The sequence below is a fragment of the Anser brachyrhynchus genome (assembly GCF_964034855.1).
Source record: "Anser brachyrhynchus genome assembly, chromosome: 13".
Taxonomy (NCBI): domain Eukaryota; kingdom Metazoa; phylum Chordata; class Aves; order Anseriformes; family Anatidae; genus Anser; species Anser brachyrhynchus.
Window position 1 is genome coordinate 7115179 of NC_137708.1, and position 13554 is coordinate 7128732.

The following is a 13554-nucleotide window of genomic DNA, read 5'->3' on the forward strand; positions in this document are numbered from 1 at the left end:
GAGAATTTCTGTATGGAACAGTGCCTTTCTTGTGCTTGTGCCTCTGCTTGAATTCTTTTCGGTATTATTTTTGTACTACACTTGCACAGCTGCTGTTGAGGCCACAAAGGAATTAAGATTTTATTTTTTAGTGTAAGAGTAGCTTCTCCTGTAGGCAGGTCTCCCTGGGCACCTTTTGGATTTTGCCATAGAGGGCATTTTAGTCTTGTCAAATTCCTCTTGTCATTCCTCAGATGCTGAGGGTTAAATTTGGTTTTGTGCACCTACATGTATATATATATATTATAATCTATGTTTTGCGAAGCACAGCTTTTCAAAACAAAAATGAAAACCGAGCCAATGGTGGACACTTTAAAAAGTGGCTCTTGAAATAATGACCTGAATTATCCCAATAAGTTATTGTTTCATCAATTTTAGCTGAAGGAAGCACTTGAGGCGTCCTTATTGTATGTATTGCTTTGAGGCAGAGCTGTATCCAGGTTAGGTGAAAGAGATGCCAGGGCAGGTACTGGGGTGCTCTTGGAGCATCCCTGGGTGTGCTAAGATGGAGTCTCCTGGGGCAGCCTCTCAAAGTTCCCCGGTTGGTTGGGGGTGCCACGCTGCAGGGGTGCTCTGGGCTGGGTGAGAAAGATAACTGCAGCAAAAGCCCATTTATCTATTAATTGGGTAGTGTTAAAATTCTCTTTTTTTTTAACAGCGCATCTTGGAGACCTCCTCTAGATCGAGCCCTCACTTCTGTAGGTAGGGCTTCCTATAGTCCTGTTTGCATTGTTGTTAATAAAATGATCTTAAATGAGTACAGAACAGAAACTGTACCACCTGGCAGGGAGGTTCGGAAATCTGGTCTTAACAAGTAGCGGGGATGGCTCAGAAACAGCAGCCTCTTGTCTGCGGGCGCCAGGCGTACAGCAGTGGGTGCAGCATGAACGCAGTGGCTCACGTGAAGTGTGTGGTTACTTTCTCACCAAGTGAGATCTCGGGCTAAGGAGGGGATGTTACAGCTTAGTTCCGTGGTTGGGAAGCTGTGCCTTGCAGTCCGTGGTTAGCAAATAAGGATGCCATCTGTGCAAATTCAACAAGTGGGAAAAGTATGCTTTGAAAGCACATCTTGAAACATCATTAGCAGTGCAGCCAAGATTCCTATAGCTGCCTAGGGTATGTTATCAAAGAAAACCGTGCTAAACCACTGCATCTGAGGAGAAGGGAGCTTCCCAGGTCCAGGCTGTATTTCTATCTCTGTCTTGCCTACACTCCTGCAACTTCCAGTGCAGTTGCTTTGCCATGTTTGTGTGGGCACATCAGTCTTGTTTGTCAATTTAGCAGAAACTGGGACGCGTTTGTGTCATATAAAGATACGCTCTCAGCTTGTGCGTAGAGACTGTATTGACAACGCGTAAGGTTTCTCGTAATGTGTAAGGTTAAATGAACTGGCACGGTTCAGCTTCTCGCTTCTGTATTCGTGCTCCATTCGGCTGTGTGCAATGTTATAGTGTAGTCATATTTTTGTCCTGAACTTTTAGTATGCTGGTGACAGGTAGTCTGCACAGGGCAGAAAAATGTGAACGGTGTCCGGAGGAGGAGGAGTTTATCTACTGCAAAACTATTTAGGCAAAAAGCTTTTCTTTCCGCCCCCCCCCCCCCATCCTCTCCAAGGCATGGAGCTGGATCTTGGCAAGTAGCTGGAGCAATTCAACACTGTGTCAAGTGTTCTTGCAGCCGGAGTTTGCTGCTAATGAAATGACCTTTTGTCAAGAGCTCGGCAAACACGTTTGATAGCTTAGTTAATAAAAAGATCAAAATTCACATTTAGTGAGGTTATAGTTAATTTTGATGACACCATACCCATAAATATGTTAACTATAGGATGCTTGATAGCGGATGGTATTTTTTAGGCTTAATTTAATTATCCGATAAAAAAATACATGCATTCTACTTTCACTCGTCTGAGAGCAGGTAGTCACAGATGAAGAAATGGTTTCAGAGAGATGTTATGAGAGATCAAATTAAAAGCAATAATTATTTGTTCAGAGGCTCAGTTAAGTGATGTGTAAAATGCCTGGAGGTTTTGAAGAGATGTTACTTGGTTGGCACCAGTAATGGGTTGATGTTATATGAAACCTCTCTCCCTTCTTTGTGTGCCTTGATTCAGAGATCAGATAAAAATGAACAAATTGAATTTTTGATAAAGTAGGTTTTATTCATCCACACTGCAAAAACAGTGCTTGTGTGGAAAAAAGTTATACATTTGAAGTTATTCATTGAATTTGCATGATGAATTCTTGGTCTGTGTATCGTTCATGACAAGAGGCTTTCAAACATTCAGTACAAGTTGGAGTGAATTGGCCGTTTGCAAAAACTTTTTATTCTGTAATTGAATCAGTCTAATTCTGTTAGTGAGATGCCTGTGTGTGTATATGTATAAAATACGCATATATCCTGTCAGTATTACATTTTTTTCTGCTATTTTTCCATAACAGAATTCTGCATGTGCTTTCCTGTAAATAATTTAAAAAGATGGAGCACATAGCAAAAACTCTCAGATTTTTCTAATCTAAGTGAATTATCTGCTTTACATGACTTAATTTCATCCCTATGAAAATACATATATTTTTTTCAGAATTGTGGAATATTTGGGCATAATATTAAGAAAAAAATGAACATTTCAGTTTTTGCACTTTTTACTTCGGAAGAATTGTTTTTAGAAAACTTAAGTTACAGTATTTGCACAAATTTTAAAGAAAATCCAGACAAATTCTACTGAGACAGCTCTTAATCAACTAGAATTCTGCTCAGGTTTTAGTTCTCAGATTTGTGTCTTACTTGCTTGTCATAAAAAATAATTTATGATCAGAAATTAAGTAGTGGACTTTTAACTTTAGTTGGAGAATGTAAAACAAGTTATGATTTATAGGTCTTCCAGTTTGTTTTAATTGAAGTTTGTCCATGCAGTACGAACTTTAGGAGAGATGAAATACTTTGCAAGGAGTAATAGGAAACAAATGTCATGAAAACTGATAGTTTACTTGCCGGCTCATTTTTTCAAAAAATAAAAAATTAGTATAACAATAGGACAGGATTACACCACACTGTGCAAAATCATACGTCCTGCCCTACTACCAGAAACTCAGGAGAGTTAATTGAATTTGATACTGAGACTCTAGTGCTGAAAACTTAAAAGTTCTTGTCGTGTTCTCCTGATGTGATTAATTGGTTAGAGAAAGAATAGCTTGACAGGTCTTTTGTATAAGAGCTGTTGCATATTTTCCTCATTTTTGATAAATTCTTTAACCTTCATAACTTATATTTTGATGAATACTAAGCATAAAATTAAGAGGGAATATTAGCTTGGTGGTTTGTTAGCTATCTTAATTTGTATTCTGTTAATGCACTGAAACAAATCACACAATTGTTATCAACATGCCAGCATTCATCTATTAATATAACACAACTTAAATTCTTAATGGCCTCTTGTAAATCTTGCAGTTCTTTTTCTTTTTGAGGCTTTCCAGACAAACTGTGTCCTGCAGACAAAGCAGAGACACGTCAGTTTAATATTTTTAATCTTCTGCAGCATATGCAAAAGTGCTTTCATGTAGCAATTGGATCGCTGTTCCCTACTCAAGAACTCATTTGCCTTTAACTTTGTTTGCTTTATTTACAAAATAGAAGATTACAGCCTTTCTCCTTATTTTTTCTGCTACTATTTTGCAAATTTGTTTAGGACAGAATATTGATGCTCAGATACCGCTTCATTTTCTTTTTCAGTCTGTAAAAATACACATTTTTTTAATAAGTTTTAATATCTAAAGTTCTTTGAAAACCATTTTAAAGATTAACTTTAAAAACAAACAAATAAAAATGCATGTAACAGGATGTAGCAGCTTTCAGAGGTGTACGTGCTGCTTTTGGTCGCGGGCATTTGGACTTCGGTGTCTCTGCAGAAGCAGGTGCAGTCCTCACCTCAGAGGCGGCTGAATGTCATGGACGAAATCCTGGTGCTTCTGAAGACAACTGCTGTTGACTGTAAAAGTCTAGGATTACAGGCAAGGTCTTTTATTTGGTCTGGCCTAAAATGTCACGGCCGTCTCTTACAGTACGCAGCTTCCCTGGCTCTGGGGGAAGGAGAGAAGCTGTTGGGGAGACGGGCTGTGAGCGCCGCCGGGCCCGCCTAGCCCCAGCACGGCTGTCCCTCGTGGCCCCGGCTCTGGGCACCTGGCGAGGGGTCCCTGGGCTGCTGGTGCCGAGGTGATGCTGAATGTCACCGCCTTGGCGCTGGGAGGGTTGTGAATACCACCGCAGCACCGCCAGGCTGATCGGAGCCACGGGTCGGGAGCTGCCTGAGCTGGTGAGCAAGGCTACCCCTCCTTGCCAGCCCAAATGTGATGTTTAGGGTAACGCTATCCATCTGCTTTTGCTGCTAGTGTGTGCTTGAATCACAGATTCTACTGGGTTTGGTTGTGACAGTTTTTTCATCTCCTTGCCCTGGCAGCTTCCATGCCCTCCAACAGTCTTGCTCACCTCTGCCTGCGAGGCTGGCTCCTGTTTTCTTTGTTCCTTGTTACTTTGTTTTCCCCAGCTTTCCAAGGCAGGTGTCATTGTGTCAAGGACTCCCGACCCATTGACATATTTGTCTCTTGAATTCATCTGCTGAATCCATCTGCTTCTTTTCCCCCTGTTTGCAGTGTTGTTGGTCAGACAGCACTTTCATCTGCTTGTGTTGAGCTGGGATATTTTTCTGCTCTTGTATCTTTTTGCCCCAGGTTTCATCCCACTTCATTCTCGTTCTAGTGCCAAAAAGCGTAGCCTCTGTTGGAATGTCTCATTAGAGCACAGCAGTTCAAAAACAATTCCCCAAAGTCTACTTATATGCCAGCAGTCATGGCCTAATAGAGTCAAGCACGTACCATGGCAAGAGAAAGTCCATATAACCAACTTTAATTCATTTATGGTGTAGTTCATGCAAAATATATCAATGCATTCTACTAATATCTAAGTATTAGAACATGATTTTTTTTTTAATATATATATATTTCTGGACAGAAATATGTACACACCCTTGAGTTTATTTGCTTGTAAATATGTCTTGTGATATGCACAGCAAATATCTTACTTTTCCACACATCCTGTAAGTTAACAGTTTTTACTGGGCACTCGAGTATTTTGAGATCCCCCCAAAGGTAGAAAATCACTTTCTTCCCACACAGGTATTTCCAAGGCAATGTGCCCGTGGAAATGGAGATGGTTCTGCCACTCTCTGACTGTGGATTAGGCACAAATAAGTTGATTGCTGTTTCTGGGGCAGAGAGGAAAAGTTGCAAGGGTTTTCTTGGCGGGTTGGTTTGCAGCAGACTGGAGGAGGTCAGGGTGCCGTGTCAGTGAGGGGCAAGAAGCCTCATTTCTTCTGCTACCACAGCTTGCCCTTGCTCCCCTTGAGCTGCGGACTTGGCACGTACTAAGCCCTGTTCTTCTCAGCTCCATGGCAGTTCCAGAATTCAGTTTTTAGTCTTCTCCTTCCTAGTGCAGTTTGGATGCTCTCAGAAATGTCCTCTTCCCCAGCTCAACTGATCTGAACAACCTTGCCAGTCAATACTTCTCACTTCTTTTCTTCAGTTAAAATTGTTAGGGTATATGACCATGCTAACAGTGTCGATTTTTTTTTTTATGCATTGACAGTAGTCCAAAAAAATCTCTTTACAAACACCTGATAGTATTTTGGCTGATGAGGACACAAAGTTAGTGCAGCATGAGCTCATTTTTGAAAGCTTCATGACTCAAAGTGAACATGTTAAGGAGCTACAGGCAGGCTGCTGCGTATGAGAGGGCAGAACTGTGCTGCTTTATGTGATTGAGAAGCAGAAAGGCTTGGCTGCTTTCTCTAATGCTGTTCTTCCCAGACGTGTCTGTGAAAAATCAAGGTAATACAGTCTTGAAGCTGTGTTAACTCTCCTGTGGAGTCTATGCTAAAATGAATCGCCTGACGCCCTGTTCTGCAAGGACAGCATGTAATGCTTTGGACTGAAGGATGCCAGCCTGTGACTGCACGAATGCCTCTGTTCCTCGTGGAGCTAAAGCTTCCTGCAGTTAGTCTATTACTGCAGGTACTTGGAAGTAAAAACCAGAGAAATTTCTTCTATCGACACACCAAAACTGTGTGTGTGCCATCTTTTGACAAGCTTTAGTGAATGTCTCATTTAAAAGAGCTGCTGTTGTGTTCAGCTGTGTGCTGTGCATGCTGCCCTGCAGGTGCAGGCTGCGTAACCTGATTTGCAAACTGGGAAGAATGATGCTATTTTTAATTCTTTCTCTGCTCCCTAAGTTCACAACACTTCCTTGCTTGGAACTGTTTTTGTGCACTTTATTTCTGCCCTGTGAAACCTGAAACAGATGATGTTGGAGAGGGAAATATTCTGCCCTGTCAAGTATTATAGCCTTATTCTGGAGTCAGCGTGCTATCTTCAGGAGGAGGCTAAAATTAATCCCAGCACTATTTCGTCAGATGTCTTCATCTGGAAACTCAAAGCCAATGCAAATTGCAGAGAGGAGATCACATGAAGGTATCAGATGATTATCAGCTATTTATCTTGGGTGACTTCTGAACTCCTCAGAATGTATAAGGCAAGTAGATAATGAGTCCAAACAAAGGCAGGGTAGGTTTCTCTTTGCACTTTAGAGGGCTTGTTTAGCGTACAGTTTACTGATTTATTTGTAATATTTTTATATGCATGTAACATATGTATAGTAGCATGAAATAGCGTGGAACTTTGCCACTATCTCTGTGGACCAGATTTTTTATTTTTATTTTTATTTTTATTTTTATTTTTATTTTTATTTTTATTTTTATTTTTATTTTTATTTTTATTTTTATTTTTATTTTTATTTTTTTATTTTTTATTTTTTATTTTTTTTTTCAGTGCTGTTACTCCTGAATTCCTCTGGAGTGAAGCAGAGTCCAATCCAGCACGTTGCACATGCTCATGCTGCTCCAGCCAAGTGAGGGTTAACTGAAAATGTTTCTGGAGCAGGCACACATGGCAGGGTTTTAGCAGGTGCATTTGTGCCAGACTAAAATTCAGACGTTCAGTGTCAGTGAAGATGCTATGGGAGAAAATGCTGTGTTTGGCAAACACAGGGTGAGATTCTTATCTCTGTTCCTAATGTGGAAACGCAGAGAGACTGTAACTGTGGGATCTTTCCCAGGCCATGCTTCAGGTTGTGTGCGTGCTTGGATCAGGATGTTACAATATTTTTGGGAACGATCCATTTGGACACCATTGTCCCCATGTTGCTCTGCCACCTTGGGAGGAGGTGGGCAGTGAAGGAATCAGTGCGGGTGAGGTAGTAGCTGGCGCTATTTCAGGGAAGTATTTAAGCATATGCCCAGCTCAGCACGCGAGTAGGTTCTTTGAAATCAATTGGACTACACACTTACTTAAAATAACATAGAGCACAGGCTTTTTTTGTGCAAGTGAGGCCTTTGGGACTTTTGTGTGTATAATTGGGAGCAGGCAGGATTGCAGCTGTGGCACTCAAACCACTTCAGAGTGATTTGAAGCTTTGCCTGCAACTGGGAGCTGCTGCTGGCATTGCTTTCCCAGGAGTGCCTTGTGCTGCTGATTGCCAGAACAAGGCTGGGGACTCCTAAAGTTGGCTGTTCCCAGCGGCTGATTGTGGAAAAAAGCTGGGGAAGGGAGGGAAAAAGAGATGAATGTGAACATAAAGTAAACTGCAGGATGTCTGTATGTTATATTGCACATGGTTGCAGAGGAGCAGATTAAAATGCTTGTGGGATCCCAAGGGCACTTCTGGATTTCATAGCACCCACAGCGATCAACACATGGCAGTAAACCTTGCACAGTGGTGTCCTCAGGGGCTCTGTCCTGCAGGGTTTTCAAGCCCTTCAGATCTTCAAGGCAGTCTGTGAACTGCTCAGTAGAAAGGCCTAGTGAAGGGAGAAGCTGAACTTTCATGCCCTTGGAATGCTCAGTAAAAGCAAATGTACTGGATGCTCTTGAAAGTCCTTTTTAATACTGAAAAAAAAATGGCATAATGCTGTTATTTAAAACTAAATAATAATTAAAAAATAATACTAAATAATAATTAAAAAAAAACTTACCAAAAGTGCCTTCAGAAGTGGTATATACATACAGCAATATATGGTACTTGGCATCCCTATTAGCCATGAAGATGTTAGGGGAAGTAAGGTACAGGAAGCAAGGAAAGCATGTCATGGCCTTGTCATAGGCCTTTAAATACATTTATTCTGCAGCTGTGAAAAAGGAGACCTTTAAAACAAACAAAAAACACCACTTGACTGATGGAGAAATTTAAGAAGCAAAAAAACGTAGTTTATCAGCCAAAGATGATTTTCCCCCAAAGTTGTTATAACACATAATCTTAAAGAAATGAATATCTACCACTCTTTGAAAAGTAATAAAACCTAGTGTTTGGTATGTCTGTGAATGCTGAGAGTTTTTATTTTAGTTTGCCTTGCTGCAGCCTTGAAAGTCTGCGTTTGTAGTGGTGAGAATGTAAAGAAGAATGTGACGTGAGACTCTGACCATCCTTTGCTCCATCAGGTACTGTGTGGAGCAGCCCTGTCTCAGCTCTGTGGGGTGAGCTGTACAGGTGCCAGGTGCAGGGGCCACAGTGCTTGCTGGCACATTTCTGGTGCCCCGGACCAGCACTTGATAGGTTTGACCCAGTAGTTTTGATCAGTCTCCATCCTTTCTTGTCTGACTGCAATGAGAACGACACGGTGGGGAGGAGTGGAATAGAAAAGCAGAATTAGTGATGAGTTTTTGGGGATTATTAAACTCTGGAGGCATTTCCAACAGTGTTGATTCTGGGATGACCAAGATGGGAAAAGATTTGGGTAATTTTCTTTTTCTTGCACAAATTTTCTTATGGTTAATGACTGGGAAACAGTCTGAAGTACTTTGAGTGCAGACTACACAGCACATCAACACAGAGAAATGTATTTTTACCTTTATTGATTATGTAGTGTTTTAATTAGACATACTCAGTTACATGGCTAGAGATGAACCAGCTCCTCCAGTGTTAAATCACCTCTAAGATCTTCACTTTCGAGTTAGGAGGAACTTTCCCTGCTGAGATACCCAAGCTTTTAGCTTTCCAAATAGACTGTAGAGTGGCAGTGTCAGTCCTTGGGCCAAAAATGTTACTCTACCTAGGGAACTAAAGTTTAAGAAAACAAAACAAACAAAACAAAAAAAACACCCCACAACCAAACAAAAACAGCTGCCATGAGTCAGATAAATGCATCACCTGGGTTAATTGCATTGCATAGAACGTTATGTGTTATGTATGACTCCTCTTCATTTGAGACAAATGGTAGAGCTACAGTTTTGTCCTGTATACTCAGATGTAAATATGTCTTCACTGAAGCTTCTGCATATGTTGGAGGCATTAAGGTTATTTACTCTAATGAATGAGATATATAAAACATTATTGACTTGACATAGCCCTTTCCCATCTATACATTACCTTCACAAAGCTGTTGAAGTCTATTCATCTCTTCAAAAGAACCTACTACAGGCGTGAAACATTTTTTCCTGTGAATACCTTATCTGTAAAATTCTAAGTTTCAAACTGGGTAATTATATATAATGATGGTAATGACCTCTGATTAAGATTGCATATTGTTTAATGAAATCTTATTAGCAGGCTTGTATATGTTTCAAAATACAGAGCTAATAGCAAAATAGTCAGGATCATTACAAAGTGAAAGTTAGAAGGCACAGATACTTGCCCTTGCATGAGGATGTTACATTGTACTGCCTCATTCTAACAAATCTGATTTTAAACATGATTTTTGGACTTGTGGAAGTGCTTGGACTGACAGCCTGACTGACAGAAGTGTCCCTTGAAACTCCTAGGACATTGGCAGGACAATACAGGCTGCCACTGCCCACATCCTTATTAGCAGTCTGTTGCACGGAGGATAATCCAGTTTCTTTTCTCAGTAGAAGCCGTGACCTTCCTCCCAAGTTTCTGATAGTCATCCTTGGTAGCAGTGGTGTTCTGGGGAGATTGTATTTCTCATTTTAGTTCCCGGTATAGTGATGTTTGTCTCCACGTCAGCAGCATAACGTGCTGTGGACAAAGGCTCAGAGCCTGCAGGTGTAAGCTGACTGGAGCAGGTGACCAGCAGGCAGATGACCGTGTCACACTATCCAGGAGAACTTGTTCTTTTTAAAAAAGAACTATGCACCTGTGATGTCAATGGCAGATTAACTTCATTAATATCCCCTGCTTAAAGTTGTTTTAAAGTACTGTCAAATCAACCAATTTGTGTAAATTAGGTATGTGCTAATGTACTCACCTGTTACAAATTAGTCTTTATCCTGATTCTCCCCTACCTTCTGATCACAACTAATCCCATATTTGCTGAACCCACAGGGTAGTCTCACTCTGTAGCTGTGTGAACAGCAATGTGCCAAACAACAAAAGTGTGCCAGCAGGTGGTATTGCTCAAACAGGCTTAGTACGGGTGCTCCGTTTCTCTCTCCATGGTAAGTACTGGTACATATGACAAGATCATGTAATGATACACTGCTATTAGTTCATCCAGTTAATTTTATTACTTGATTTTTGTAGGTCTAATTGAGGAGTTTAATAGCGAGACTGATGTTTAAATCATACTTACCATCTGGGATCACTGAAATGCAATCACCTCTGCTATGAATTGTTATAGCTAGTAACAGCATGTAAGCAGATTAGTAAAAATACTGAACAGAAATGGCAACCTTCCTCCAGAGATCTCAAAGCACATTGTAGAAGTGGTTATTTGCTTCCTTATCCTTAAAGAGAAGTGAGATGCAAAATGGGTGTGTGAATTGACCACAAAATGCTTCTTAATCTGTGTGGTAGCAAAAGGCTCAGGCACTATTCACTTGATCCTTTTATAGCTTCAGGAAAGACTGAAGAGATTATCTGAAATCCTTGAAGGATCTGTATAGAATATTCTAATGCATATTACAGCATATAGGACGCTGTATTGACAAATGTACTATTATTAAATTGCTGTGGGACTTGCAAAGAACACTGTGATCAGGGTTGTAGCTTTTATTAATACAGGGGAAATGTTCAAATTAATAATGTTATTGGCATGTGGCATTTATAAGACTTATCTTCGATTTCTGATTGTGGAACAGTAATATTTTCCTCTTTTAATAATATGATGAAGTAATAAATCCACGCTCCTTCAAAAAATAATTCAATAACTGGGAACAGTTGAGTGCTGCAGTACTGCAGTAGTGCAGCACTAGGCATAAATAACTTGTAGACTTAGTGGCTAAACAGTGGCAGCTGTTATCATTGAGTGGGTCCTTTACTGTTTGTGGCTCTTTAGGACTGGATTGGGTTGTGATCTTTGCTCGTTTCATCTTTTGCAGCATTTAGTCTTCCAACGGTTGGTGTGTGTGTGTGTGTTGTGTTTGTCCTGGATGATTTCCTTAGACGGCAGTGTGCTGAGCAGTGCCAGATATTTTTTTTTATGTAGGCTCAGGAACCAGAAAAGAGGAGGGAGGAGAGACGGGGATTTGAAATCTTTCATCTACATTGAGCTATTGTGAATTTAGGATCTAGGGCAGAGTGTTAAAAAGAATTAATCATTAATGAGCCAATAAAGAGTATTAAAAGACAAATTGGCTGAACCTTCCTGGCCTTTTTCATTTCCTTCTATGGAAACAAAGTATAAAGTGCCAGATGATAAATAGCTCCAGTCCAGCCATTCTTGCAGGATTAACATTGCAAAATCTCGAATGATAAAAGCATCCACTCTTTAGCGTGTTAACCAAATAAAAGCCTTCTCTAGTGTGCCTGTTTTATGTAAGTGGAAGCAGTCTAGAATAAACATCTGCCTTCAGAGCAGTCTGCTATGTTAACTCCTGCTTTTTCTTCTTCTGTGCTTCCTGATAAATTGGTCAGCGGACAAGTATTTTCTGTAGCAGTATCCAACATGATGGTTGGGTACCTGGACCTGGGGGTGTCTCTTCCAGGGTGGATTTAGTTCTTTTAATCCCCACTGCAGCTGTTTGCTGGCGTGCCCCATCCCTCCCGTGGGGGAGGCTGCCTCCAGCTCCTGCCCCTTGCCCCAGCACCGCTGTGCCCAGTTTGTGCTGCTGCGACCCAGAGGGATTTTGGTGCGGGTGGCTGCCAAGCGTGGCGGTGGTTAGCGTGGGAAAGCAGGAGGCACTGCAGTAGGTATTCACTAGATGAAATTGAGCTGAGGAGTGTGGCCTTTCCAAGACAATAAATGCGATCGTTGTTGTTAGATCCTGCGCTCAGCAGCATCTCAGATGCAGCAGCGAGCCGTATTCACTCCCCTGACTTCTAACAAATTATGACTTCAGGTATTATATTCAGGAAAGGGAAGTTAAATCGACTGTGCCGTTTTAATCTCTGGTGAATTCATCATGATACTTCAATGAATATCAAAGGATTGAACGCATTGCATCTTTATTTCATTCCTTTTGATATCAATAGAATTTTGAGTGCTATTCTTGCCAATGCAGAAAACCAGATCAACATACTTAGATGTCTAAGTCTATGAACTATCTGACTGTTGAGTTTTCTGGATTAAAATACTGTAGAACCTGTAATTAAGAGGAGAACTGGGTCCAGTGCCTGAAGTGAATGTGAAAGGCAGTCTAATAAATGTAAAAGCTCTTATGGTATCCAGGATATTTGGGTTTAACCCTGGAATTGCTTGAGGTTGTTATCAGGTTATAAAAAATATTTCTGCTTTCTTTACTCTCACCTACGTGGAAAGAGAAGCTGATGGATGTTTTTCCTTTGCAAAGAGGTATAGGATTTTGTCTATGTGAAGGCCCATTGGCAACTCTTTAAAAGCTGGAGAGCCACGTTTTATCTGCGGTAACACAGAGCTGGTGCCAGTGGTTTCTTCCTCTGGCACAGGGGAACAGCTTGCGGAGCTCCAGGCTGCAGTCAGAAGCAGGTAAAATTTTAAACATGACAAATCCGAATTCCGTTCATCACTCAGGTATCATGAATACGGGAATTTCATGAATACTTTTCTCTGGATATCATTTTGCTGAAAGAAGAAAATTGAATCCATGCTGGCTTGTTTTGTACCTGGTAAAACTCTGGGGAGAAGCATCATACAAGCCGTAGCTCTCTTTCTCCTCCTCTTCCTTTCAGCCTGCCTGAGCTCCTGCAGAATTCTCAGGGAGTTTGGGCATTTCCCTGTCTCTAAGAGTCAGAAAAGACAAAATAACGCTTCTCTTCCGTTATACCCCAGAAAATGTCCATAATTGTCTGAATGCTGTTACTTCCCGCTTAGGAACAGGACAATCCTAACACCGTGGTAACTGGGCACCTCTGTGATGTAGGAAGCAGCTGGTGAATTACAGATGTTTTTGCGTTCGGCTGTTTTGCTTTCCTGTTTGTCTTCAGGTAGGTAGGTACCCACTTCATGGCCCTTCAGACAGTTTGATGGGTCTCGTTAATGGGCATGTTCTAGAGCTCAGCTGGCGTAGTCAGCAGGTACTTGCGATAAATCAGTGTCTGCGA

The 13554-nt window shown here is 41.1% G+C and overlaps 1 protein-coding gene across 10 annotated transcripts in view; it reads left to right on the forward strand.

Moving 5' to 3' along the window:
• Nucleotides 1–13554, forward strand: part of FGF13 (fibroblast growth factor 13) — a 298390-nt gene that overhangs the window by 99920 nt on the left and 184916 nt on the right. Inside the window, exon 1 of one of the 10 annotated variants that reach the window (XM_080553654.1) lies at nt 9682–10532. The exons of 5 other annotated variants lie outside the window; for them this stretch is intronic. The gene's annotated coding sequence lies outside the window, so the exon portion shown is untranslated. Of the gene's footprint in view, nt 1–9681; nt 10533–13554 lie in introns of those variants that run through there. 4 more of the 10 variants (XM_080553643.1, XM_080553644.1, XM_080553642.1 and 1 more) reach the window with 4 other exon arrangements.